This window comes from Microtus pennsylvanicus, chromosome 9 (genome assembly GCF_037038515.1).
Source record: "Microtus pennsylvanicus isolate mMicPen1 chromosome 9, mMicPen1.hap1, whole genome shotgun sequence".
Classification (NCBI taxonomy): Eukaryota; Metazoa; Chordata; class Mammalia; order Rodentia; family Cricetidae; genus Microtus; species Microtus pennsylvanicus.
The window spans coordinates 29,353,331-29,365,489 of record NC_134587.1 but is presented as its reverse complement, the minus strand read 5'-3'; the positions used below and the strand labels follow the sequence as shown (position 1 = coordinate 29,365,489).

The following is a 12,159-nucleotide window of genomic DNA, read 5'->3' as shown; positions in this document are numbered from 1 at the left end:
CAATCTATATATGTTCTTGGTGTCAGGCCTCTTCTGGTCCTCTGTTTCAGTGACCTCTGGAAGCTCTGCCTGAGGCAGCTCTCCTAGCTGCTGCTCCCTGCTTGGAGGTAGCAATGAGAATGTCAGCTGACAAACAGTGGTGGGAGGTGGCTCCTAGGCATTAGGCAATAGGCCTAGCTGGAGATCAAGAGCTCACTGTCCACCGGCTTCTCCCCCGGGACTGTGTCCTGCTAACACCCAGGCTCAGGCAGCAGTGTTGCTCAGAAAGCTGCCGAAGCAAAGTGAAGAAGATCTTCCATAAGATCAGACTCCTCACTTCCCATTGGCTTCCTGGGCCCTAGAAAGCCAGGTGTGTGGACTTTACAGTCTCACTGTATGTGGCTTTCCCCTTGCCAAACCCAGAGTGACACCGAAGAGCCAGGCAAGGGCTTCGCCTCCAGTCCAGCTCCTGTGTTCACTAAACCAATATTTGTTAAGTACTGATAGGTGCCAGGCTCCGTGGGCACTCTCGGCGTCGTAATGACACGCTCATGTCAGGGTCGCAAGGAGCAGGAGCTGAACTGAATGCTTGCACGCGTCAACTCACTTGAGTCCATGACCAATCATGGCAGCAGGAACTGTTATTACACTGGGGGGATATGTGACTTCCCATGGTCCAGGAGGGAGGCAGTGGCAGGGCTGGCAAGAAGCCCAGACCCATAGTCCAGGGCCCCAGCCTCACACTTGCTCCATGAGCAAGGCTCGTGGTAGGTCACTGCCAATAACCTGCCAAACATTCATTGAGCGACCAAGTGTGGGAGGCAGGATTTGAACTTGCAACTGTGTAATGCCAAGGGCCCACTCTGTTTCTGTTGTGCCGCTGAAATGAGCTGTGCGTAGAAGGAGGTGACGAAAGGCAGCTGTAGATCCTGCTGGCCTCAGGAGAGGCAGGGAGGAACACAGGGAGCTGGGTATCTGCTGTAGGGGTGGCTACAAAGTCCTGTAGACAGTGTGCTTTAAGTGGCAGCATGTTACTGCGTTTCATAGTTCTGGAAGCTGAAAGTATGAGACCAAGAGGTCAGGAGGTTGTTTTTTTCTGAGGCCTCCTTGCTGTAAATGGCTGTCGTTATACCCTCTCCCCTCTGTAAGCCTGGCTCCCAAACTTTTCTTATAACACCAGTCATATTGGATCAGATCCAACTCCAATGACCCCCTCTTAACCCCCTCTTTAAAGACTGTCTCCAAGCACAGCCGTCTCCTGCGGTATATGCGTGCCAATAGGACACAGTCCGGCTCCACAGAAAGAGTCCCGTAACTTCAACAACATGAAGCAACAGGAGAGAAGACACAAGCAATTGTCGTGCGGAACGTTGCCACGGCCAGGGTGGCAAGGGGTGGCAAGTATTGAAGAAGATTTTGCTTTTTCGTGGAAATGACCTTTGCTACGAATGCTGCTGTGTGGGAGAATCACAGACCCAACGATCCCAGAATTTAGATATTTATGATAATATTGTGGCACCCTAGAACATTCAACATTAAGCAAGCAAGCTATCCAGCATAGAACCCCTGTTCCATTCTTCAGATAAAGACAAAATGTCCGCTTCTTGCCTCCACTCTGGTGAGTCCTCGTGGTCCCTCTTATTTGAATCTGGCTCTAGCAACCAGGAAGTAGGGTTCCTTCACCAGGACAAGCTGGTGACCTGGTGCTTTTATTCCAAAAATAAGTTTATTTTCCAGTCTGATCCAGCCCAAAAGAACAGGATTTGTGCTATCGAATGTTTTAAGATGGGTTACATTCGCTTATGCTGTGGAATATTTGTTTCACGATGCAAAGACGCATTGCATTCTTTTATGTTGTATTTAACATAAAGCTGTAAAGCTGTTACTTTTCCTGCCTAAAACACCTGGCTGGTCTAATAAAGAACTTAACGGCCAAGAGCTAGGCAGGAAAGAGGGATAGGTGGGGCTGCCAAGGCAGCGAGAATAAATAGGAAGAAAAATCTAGTCTCAAGAGAAGAGCAAGGAGCAAGAAAAGGGGAAGGAGAGGAAGATGGCACCCATCAGCCACCCAGCTGCACAGTCAGCCATGGAGTAAGAAGGAAAGATAAATAGAATAAAGAAAAGTAAAAAGCCCAGAGGTGCCAGACAGTGGTGGCACACACCTTTAATCTTAGCTTTTGGAGGCAGAGACAGGTGGATCTCTGTGAGTTTGAGGCCAGCCTGGTCTACCAGGTGAGTTTCAGGACAGGCTCCAAAACTACAAAGAATCCGGGCAGGGAGAAGCCAGAGGCAAAACACAGTTAAAGAGAAACAGGATAATTTAAGTTAAGAAAAGCTGGCTAGAAACAAGCCAAGCCAAGTCCAGGCATTCATTAGTAATAGTAAGTCACCACGTGCTCATGTCGATAGCACATATGCTAGAACTGAAATGATACAGAGAAGATTAGTGTGGCCCCTGTGCAAGGATGACATGCGAATTCCTGAAGCATTACATATTTTTCTAGAAAAAAAAATCCTGAGTGAGGTAACTGTCAGGGATCACCCTCAACAAACATACCTCTTGCCAGGGTGGAGGCTGGGGATCAGAAAAATAAGTAAATAATACAAGGACATGAATAAAATGATAAAGCAGAAACACAGGAGAGTACTGGGAGGGAGTTCCAGTGACTGCTGAAATCGCCCGTGTTTAATTTCCAATTGCTTAAAATACCCCTTAAGCCAAAAAGATTAAAAAAAAATCTGCATTAACGTATACAAGGAAATGAACATACCAAGTGAAGGTTGAGGGTTATATTCTTAAGTAAACATTTTGTTGCTAGAACAAGACAAGTAATGCTCACACCCTAGACCAAAATGTTCTGTTGGCAAACCACTCCCTGAGTGGAATCTATTATTATCCCCTTAAAGGAGAAGGAACTTAGTTGGATCCTTAGACTTTTGTTTGGAGTAAAAACATATATACTTCTCTCCTCCTGAAATACAAGGTCTGGATATTCTTGTTGACGCCTTCTGTCAATAACCTTGAGACTGCAGAACTCTCCAGTCTAAATCTAGGTGGGACCTTTGAGGTAGAAACAGACAATAACTTGAAGAAGTAGAGGTAGGTTTCAACTCTCTGACCTTTGGCCAAGGAGGAAATAGGCTCACAATTTTGGGGGCCTTCACAGGTAACCCAGACTCAGGAAGACAAACACGGTATGTATTCACTCATAAGTGGATATTACGTGCAAAGCAAAGGATGACCAGATGGTAATCGACAGCTCCAGAGAAGCTGGAACCTTCATCCGGTAACCGAGGGAACCAGATGAAGAGATCCACCACCAAGCATTGGACCGAGCTCCAGGAACCCAACTGAAGAGAGGGAGGAGGTAATAAATGAGCAAGGAAGGTCAAGATCATAATGGAGAAATCTATAGAGACAGCTGAATAAGCTCGTGGAAACTCATGAACTCTAGGCCCACAGTTGTGGAGCCTCCAAGGGATCAAACTAGGCCCTCCACATGTGAAAGACAGTGGTGAAGCTTGGACTATCTGAGGGGCCCCTGGTAGTAGGACCAGGATCTACCCCTGATGCATGAGCTAGCTTGTTGGAGCCCATTCCCTATGGTAGGATGCCATGCTCAGCCTTAATGCGGGGGTGGGGAGTGGGGGCTTGGTCCTGCCCTAACTTAATGTGCCACACTTTGTTGACTCCCTGTGGGAACCCTGACCCTTGGGAAGAGGAGTGGGAGGGAGAACTGTGGTTGGAATGTAAAATAAAGAAAAGAAAAATTAAGTCACTGTGTACGTATTTGGGAGCTGTGTGATGGGCCCCCAAAGAGGAGAAAGAAAAAAACAAAAACAAAAACTACAGATTTGAGCCGGGACCTGACCAGTTGAATCTCAGAAGCACTACCATTCACCATCAGCATGGGATCTGCTTGGGCCACCTCCTAGTCTCTGTCTAGACCTTCATAATAATAGTATTTGACCTTCCTCAGTCATGGGTTTTTATAAGAGGCAAATGGAACAGCTTCTGAATTTGGTTTCATTCTATTTACAGCTGAAGTCGGTCTTTGTAAGAAATCCGTAAAGGTTTCTTGTGGGTCCTGTATAACTTTAGTAAATGACTCAATTTTCTTTCCTATTTCTCTAATTCTGTCTCAAGCATTCAAAGCTACTGTGCAGCAGAAATCCAGGATGTGGTCACCATATAAGCTTGCCTTTCTGTAGTAGCATAATCTCTTTCTCCAAGAATTTGATCTTGGGAGATTTTCCTACCTCTAGCTTTACTCCATTATTCAATAATCTTAGCCTCTTCTCTGAACCAGGTACTTTTTTGTAATTGTGGATCAGGTTCTAAAACACCTTTAACCAATTCTATCCTGTCTTTAGGGATAATTCTATTACAAACTGATCATGAGTTTAACATTTGCTTCACAAAAGGTGAATGCATGCCATTTGAGACTATTGCATCCTTGAATCTCCTGTAATCTAACATTGGAACAGGAGCCCAGTTAGCTGTAACAGAGCCTCTGCCATTTGGCAATTCCTGTAAGATTACTGGATATATTAAAGTTGGTTGTCTGAAAACCTTAGGCTGTTCCTCTCTATTCTTATAATGCAATGCTGAAACTGGTTCTCCATTAAATTCCTCTCTCTGGATTTGAATATCTCTGTGATCTGTTTTATTAGGCTTTTTCTAAGGCCTGTATATTAGCACTCAGATTAGCCAACTCTTTTAGTGATCAGACAAAAATGATAAAGCTTATAATATTTACAATTGACATTACATAAATCCCATCTAAATTAGATGCCCTCTCCCTTAATTGTTCCATTTTCAAGGTGTCTAGCATATTATCATACAGAGATCCAAATCCCTTCATTGTAATGGTTTTTCTTATTTTTAATGTAGGAAAGAAACCCTCTTTTTAAACTTATTCCTCCCTTTAAGAACTCCCCATTGTTTTATCAAATCTCCTGACGATGTTGATGAAGATGTGCGACTGATTGCTGCTGCGTAGAACAGTAGAAGCCTGACTGGATTTCAAGGCAGTGACCTAGTTTGAAAGCAGCCTGAGAATGGGGTTCAGGGAAAGCCTACAACCCATGGTCCATGGTGGAGACAGGGGGAAGGGAGCTGTCTGAAAAATGTCAAGGGATTGTTTGGGAAAAGTACAGGTGGTGGAGGTGCTGTCTGAAGGCAGAACCAGCCAGTCTAGGGAGGGTGAGTCCTGTGGCATTTGAGGCTCAGGGGCTTCTGGAGTTTGGGTGGCAGCTGGAGACTGTTTCAGATAGGCTACAACAGGAAAATCCCAAATTCGCTCGGAAGCTTGGGGAAAAAGAAAAGAAAGCCTGCTGGATGGGACTGGAGCCGCACGTGTGGCTCAGGCCTGTGCTGTGGCTACAAAGCCACAGGCAAATGGCTTTTTCATGAATTTGTATACCAAACATTCTTCACCGAATGTAGCACAGTTAATAAAAGCCCAGAGACAGATAATGGGGTTCACCCTGAAGATCAGAAAAGCAAAGCAGCCAAGCCACTAGAGAGCTCTTAGCTCTATGAAATCTTCAGACTGAAAGGAAGTAAGTTCCTTTTTCCTCCTGCTCTCTATTCCTCTCTAGTGCTGGGATTAAAGGCGTGCACCAACACCGCCTGGCCTCTATGGCTAACTAGTGTGGCTGCTGGGATTAATGTGTGCTACCACTGCCTGGCCTTGATGACTGTGACTAGTGTGGCTGTTTTGTGTTCTGGCCTTCAGGCAAACTTTGTTTATTAAAATACAAATGAAGTGTCACTATAGGAGTGGGCTACCACAGAGACAACTATTGAGCCAGCATCTCTGAAACACATGGCCAGGGCTTGGTGGCCAAAGATAAGCCAGATATGTCCCATTGATTCAAGAAATCCACCGGGAAGCAGGCTTGGTGAGAAATAATACTTATTTGCCGCAGGATTTATCTCTGGAATCAAGGCAAAGCTGAAAACTATGATAGGTGATCAAAGCAGCTGAGTCCCAAGTGTGACGCTGGGGAGAGCTTTAAAGTTAGTCCTGGAGATGATCCCTAAAGCTAGTGTGAGCATCTGAGAACTGGGGTGTTACCTCCTGAGACACCGCTCTGGAGGGAAAAGTAAAACTGCCCTTGCCGTGCAAGTTCTGGCTTGTTTGTTTGTTTTTGTTTTCAGAACGTATGAAAGCCAGAAGTCCAGTCGAAGAGAGGGTGGAGGGATTACCATGAGCAAGTGGGGTCAAGACCATGACGGGGAAACCCACAGAGACAGCTGGCCCGAAGTCACGGGAGCTCATGAACTCTAGACCAACAGGTAGAGAGCTGGCCTAGGACCGACCTAGGCCCTCTGTATGTGGGAGGCAGTTGTGTGGCTTGGTCTGTTTGTGGGACCCCTGGGAAAAGAACCAGGATCCACCCCTGGTTCATGAGCTGGCTTTTGGAGCCCATTCCCTATGGTGGGATGCAGACTCGATGCAAGGAGGACAGGCTTGGTCAGCTTAATGTGCCAGGCTTTGTTGACTCCCCATGGGAGGCCTTACTTTTTCTGAGTAGTGAATGGAGGGTGGGTTGGAGGGGAGGTGGTGGGGGGAGCAGGAGAACGAGAGGGCGGGGGAACTGTGGTTGGTATGTAAAATGAATAAGAAAATTTAAATAAAATTTAAAAAGAGCATACACAAGCAAAAAAAATCTCATGACTAAATACTTGACTGATGGAACTTTGCTCTAAAGTTGCCCAAGCCTTCCTAGATTGTGAATATTTTTTTGTTTTTATTATTTATTTATTTATTTATTGGTTTTTCAAGACAGGATTTCTCTGTAGTTTTGGAGCCTGTCCTAGAACTAGCTCTTGTAGACCAAGGTGTCCTCGAACTCACAGAGATCCACCTGCCTCTGCCTCCTGAGTGCTGGGATTAAAGGTGTGCGCCACCACCGCCCGCAAGTATGAACGTTAAATTTTTTCATGGCATCTGCCTCCCGTTCACCTTTGAGCTCCCTCCCACCCCTACTTTCCAGTACCGCTGGTCTCCTCAGAACATTGTCTCTCTATGATATTCAGCTTAGACACCTGTTTGCCGACCACAGCTACCTCAGAAGCCTCTTGGGGACATTTTGACCAGGATCTCCGGTAGCATTGGTTTTTTTGGTAACCTACTTACTTGTAAACATAAAGCAGCTTTGCATTCAAACCTCCTCTTATATCACAGCTTCTGGACTTGGTCTCCCTATTGCAAGGCGCTCAACGGTTTCTTTTTAGGGCACTCTCTCAGTTACAAGTTGGGGAGCAGAGACCACAATGTCCAGTCCGTCTGTCCCCATCTTGGCTCTGAGCTGAAGTGCTTTGGCATTCTCTCTATTCCAGCTGATTCCTGAGCATCTGGCTACCAGTAGATGGCCCCACCAGACAAAAGAGCCCCTGTGAACAAGAGCCAGGACTTTAAGGCCAGGACAGGATTTTTTGTTTTTGTTTGGTTTTGGTCTTTTGAGATAGGTTTTCTCTGTGTGGCCCTGGTTATTCTGGAACTCATTCTGTAGACAAGGCTAATCTTGAACTTAGAGATCAGACTACCTCCGCCTCCGAGTGCTGAGATCCCAGGTGTGCGCCATTACTGCCCAGTGCAGGACAGGATCTTAACAGGCCAAGTTCTCCTGTGAGTTCTCTTGGTTGAAGACAGAGTTGAGTTCAAAACAAGCTTTGTGCTGGTTAGTTTTTTTGTTGTTTCTGCTTGTTTGTTGGTTGTTTTGTATTCATTTCTGTCAACTTGGCACTGCTGGAGTCATCGGGAATGGGGAACCTCAACTGAGGAATTGTGGCCCTCAGATTGCCTGTACGTGAATCTGTAGAGCATTTCATGATTAATAATAATAATTAATAATAATAATTAATAATCAATTGTGGCCCTCAGATTGCCTGTACGTGAATCTGTAGAGCATTTCATGATTAATAATAATAATTAATAATCAATTGTGGCCCTCAGATTGCCTGTACGTGAATCTGTAGAGCATTTCATGATTAATAATAATTATTAATAATAATTAATAATCAATTGTGGCCCTCAGATTGCCTGTACGTGAATCTGTAGAGCATTTCATGATTAATAATAATAATTAATAATCAATTGTGGCCCTCAGATTGCCTGTACGTGAATCTGTAGAGCATTTCATGATTAATAATAATAATTAATAATAATAATTAATAATCAATTGTGGCCCTCAGATTGCCTGTACGTGAATCTGTAGAGCATTTCATGATTAATAATCAATGTAGGGGAACCCAACCTCCTGTTGACAATACCGCCCCTGGGCAGGTATTGAAGAAGTGTAGCTGAGCAAGCACAGGAGAACAAGCCATGGTTCTCTTCAGCTCTGCCTCCAGGTTCCTGCCCTGTACTCCTGTGTGGCTTCCCTCTACAACGGGCTCGAACCTGTAACTTAGATAAACCCTTTCCTCCCCAAGCTGCTTTTGGTCATGGTGTTTATCCCAGCAGTAGAAGGTAAACAAGGACTGCTTGCATGCGATTATCTGAATGAGGTCTGGATAGAAGGCTGCACTCTGGGCAAGGTATAGGACCAGAATCTGCAAGTCATAGTAGTGGGGACAGAACTCACAGGGGGCAAGGTGACAAGGGTGGTCAGAGAGAGCAAGGTCAATGAGTATAAAGATAACACAGGTATTCCTTACCAGGGTTTCCCTTAGGGTAGAAGGTCCTAGGGGTGTCCACAGTATGCTTTATAAAGACTGAAAATATAATTCTTTTATAATAAATATGTTTCTTCTAACAAAAGCCACTACCTGAAGTGTTGGGGACTGACCAAAGCTTCAGATGTGGGCGGCTAGCTTTCTCTCTGCCTGCTTGCCACCCAGACCCTCTACTGGCAGCTCCCTTGGATTATCCATGTTATTGGAAGAGTTGGAGGAAATAATATATTTATATTAAAACAAGCATGAGTCGATTATAAAGTCAGATGCAAAATTCACATAAATTTTTTATGCTAGAAAAGGCACTTGAAAGGCATTTCCTATCTGTTGCTTGGGGGCACGCGCTCAACTCTCAGCGAGAATACTTTAGTGAGGATGTTTGAGAAGTTCTGCTGTGACCCTTCGTAGCCACTAAATTGAGGCCTCATGGAGTGAACTGTGGGGGCCCTGTGCTTCAGGAGTCAGGGCGGCTCCTCCACTCCACCCCTGAATGAGAGGCAGCCTGCTTGCTGGTCCTGTGAGCTGGAAAGCCCGTGGGCATCTTCTTCACTACAGGACAGCCCCAAAGAGAAATGGTTCTGTGTCACAAAACCTGGCCTCAAACGTCGCCTGTGTGCACTGCCAAACACACACTTCTGACAAACTGTCTCTGTGCTTTCTGTATCCTGGTTTCCCCAAAATTCACCCTCAAGGGCCAAGCCCACCTAAAAAGGGCCCCGAGGTTGTCCCCATCCCCTTGACATAGTAGATTCGACCATTTCACAGCTGACACCATGTAAAATAAATGAAAAATGTTAATTAAATGAAAAGTTACACGCATATGTTTATGAATATGGATGTGGGCGTGTGTACATGAGTGTAGAGATAGTGAGAGACTCCCCATAGCTGAGTTACAGGTAGTTGTCAACCACCGGAAGTAGGTGTGAGGAACTGAACTTGGGTTCTCTGAAAGAGCAGTGTGTGCTCTAACTGCTAAGCCATCGATCCCTCCACTATTGAGAGGCCTCAGCAATGGCTCCATCTGATGGGTATCAACCAATGTATTTACTCAGTGTGCACTAATTTCTGGCCAGGAATGGTTATAGGTCTTTGAAATGCCTGTGGAGCCATGTGGACAGATCCCTGTCTTCTTGATCCTAAATTTTAGTGGGGAAGGAAAAATTTAAAAGACAGACATTTCCAGTGCTCCTGAGTGTCTGAGGGAGACGGGTGGGAGACTGAGCACATGGGAAAAGAAAGCAACTGGTTTGCGGCAGGAGAGAGGTCAGAAAGACTCCTCCCCCAGAACTGGCCTTGAAGCAAAAATCTAACCTAATCAGCAACCCAGAATGGAGAGTTGTGGTGATAAAACATTGTGGTTCCCTGAGTGGCCCATGGGCCGCAAGGGCCAGCAGGTCCCAGGCAGGGAGCTGTGTGGCAGGTGAGAGACAGAGGCACACCATGCAGAGAAAGCGGGTATTTATTTAGTGGGTTATGGAGGAGAAAGGGAAATGGGGGAAGGGGAGAAGGGAGAAGAGCAGAGAGAGAGGCAGAGAGAGAAAGAGAAACAGAGAGAGGGAGAGGAGGGGGAGGGGAGAGATGGGGAGAAGGGGGGAGAAGGGAGAGAGATGGAAAGGAAGGAACTCAGGCTAGAAGATCTGCTTGCCTCAGCAGATGAGGAGGGGGGAGGGAGTGGGCGGGGCTTGTCTCTAAAAGGGACAGGACATTACATTTATGAGGCTTCTGGTTCCAGCTTGAAAATCACCTCCACGTTGGTAAGGATGCATTACCATGGATGGAAGAGCTCTCAGGGTGAATTGTGTCTGTGATTCATGTCTAAAGTAGTTTGTGGACCCTTACCATCTGTCAACCCCTCCCAGGTTCTTCTTCTGTAGCATTCAATTACCTACCAGCTCACTGGCTAATACTGTTATTACCCATGTGTCTTGTCTGTTACTCATGGCCTCTCTGTTATCATAGGTTGTGGTCCATGAGGACAGGGGTCTCTTTTGCTCATCTGCAGACAATAACTATTTTCTGAGTCTACTATGAAGTAGACTACTTTCCCATCCTTACCAATATGGAGATGCTAAGGCATCTGCTGCGACGGGGACAGGGGGGTGGTAGGGATAGAAACAGTGACTGCAATGGTCAAGTCGTAAAGAGGGAACACGAAGTTTTCATTTGTCCGAGCAATCCTGCGGAGAGAGTAGAGCGGTGCCTACACTGCTCCCTGTTAACATTGCGATGAGTTCTTTGCTGAAGACCTCAGAAAATTAATTTTCAGCGTGGCCTTCCTTTGAGTGCTTAGAGCCACCCGAGTGATTGCTGCACAGCGCTCCAGAATGGTCTCTCCAAGGACCATCTCAGCTAGCACAACCAAGAAGTGTGTTTGTTCAAGACTGGAACAGTAGAGGCCGAGCAGGATTGCTCAGTGGGTTCGCAGGTTTGGTGAGTGGAAGCTGAGGCATTTTTCTCCCCAGCTCTGGTCTCAAGTGATGTACACACAATCAAGGCTCGTCACTGTTGTGAGGTAAGGCCAAAACTTACTGAGAGTAACATGGCGGAGCTCCAAGGCAGAAATGCCATGGAATTGGGTGGATGGGGCAGACTATTGGAATCCAAAGAAAGACAATATGGTGAGGCAAAGGGGATGGAGGGCAAATCTCAAGCGAGCTTGCACTATCTCTTGAAAGAAGAGAGGGGTCGAAAGGGCATAGTATGAGCAAACTTGTCACTGAGGACTTACATATCAGAACATGGTCAGCAGAGCCCAGACTCTGCATGAGCAGAGACTGCACTAAGCAGCTGACAATTCCAGGAGAGACAATGCCAAGGAGAGCAGTACTTGAATTGTCTCATCTGGGAACAAATGTGTCTTAAGTTCTTACCACCCAAATACAAAGGGTCTGGGTCTGAGTTAAGGAGAAAAACGCCAGGCTTCTTCTTCTTGGAACATAACATCTTGACAGTTTGGCAATGGGTACTGCAGATGAAAGACGGTGGCGGGGATGATAGAGTGCCCGCTGCTTTACCATTAGAACTAACAGAAGACAGTTGTTGGCAGTGTTAGATCAGAAATATAATCCTCCCAAGAAGCTGACACCATCTACAACTGCCTTCTGGCTCACTCGTCCTTTTTCCCTCCCTGACATCTGCAGAAGAGTGGACTATTTAGGTGACTCTCAAGGGGGACCCACCGAGTCCTTGCTTCAGCACGCCCTCCTGAAGGACCTTTGGAAAATGGACTTTTTAAAGTGAAGCTTAAGAAAGACACTGTAGTGGGAGAAGAGAACCATCTGCAAACTGTCTCAGGGCAATATTAGTATAGAATTCCAGCAATACTATTGTGGAATTCGTTTCTGAGGAGAGAGAAGCATGAGCCACTGAAGTCAGCATGATGGAGGGAGGGGATGCGAGCCCTCGAGCTGATTAAGTCAGCCACATTCACAAGGCGATTGCTTTTCTTTATGACAACTGTAGGCAGATTAAGCACATGTTCCCGAAGTTAT

The 12,159-nt window shown here is 46.0% G+C and overlaps 1 non-coding gene across 1 annotated transcript; it reads left to right on the top strand.

Annotated features, from left to right (window-relative positions):
- The first annotated feature begins 2,372 nt into the window (after window positions 1-2,372).
- Window positions 2,373-2,479, top strand: LOC142858087 (U6 spliceosomal RNA). Its single transcript, XR_012911967.1, has one exon. It is a non-coding gene; the product is annotated as a U6 spliceosomal RNA (small nuclear RNA).
- Window positions 2,480-12,159: the final 9,680 nt, after the last annotated feature.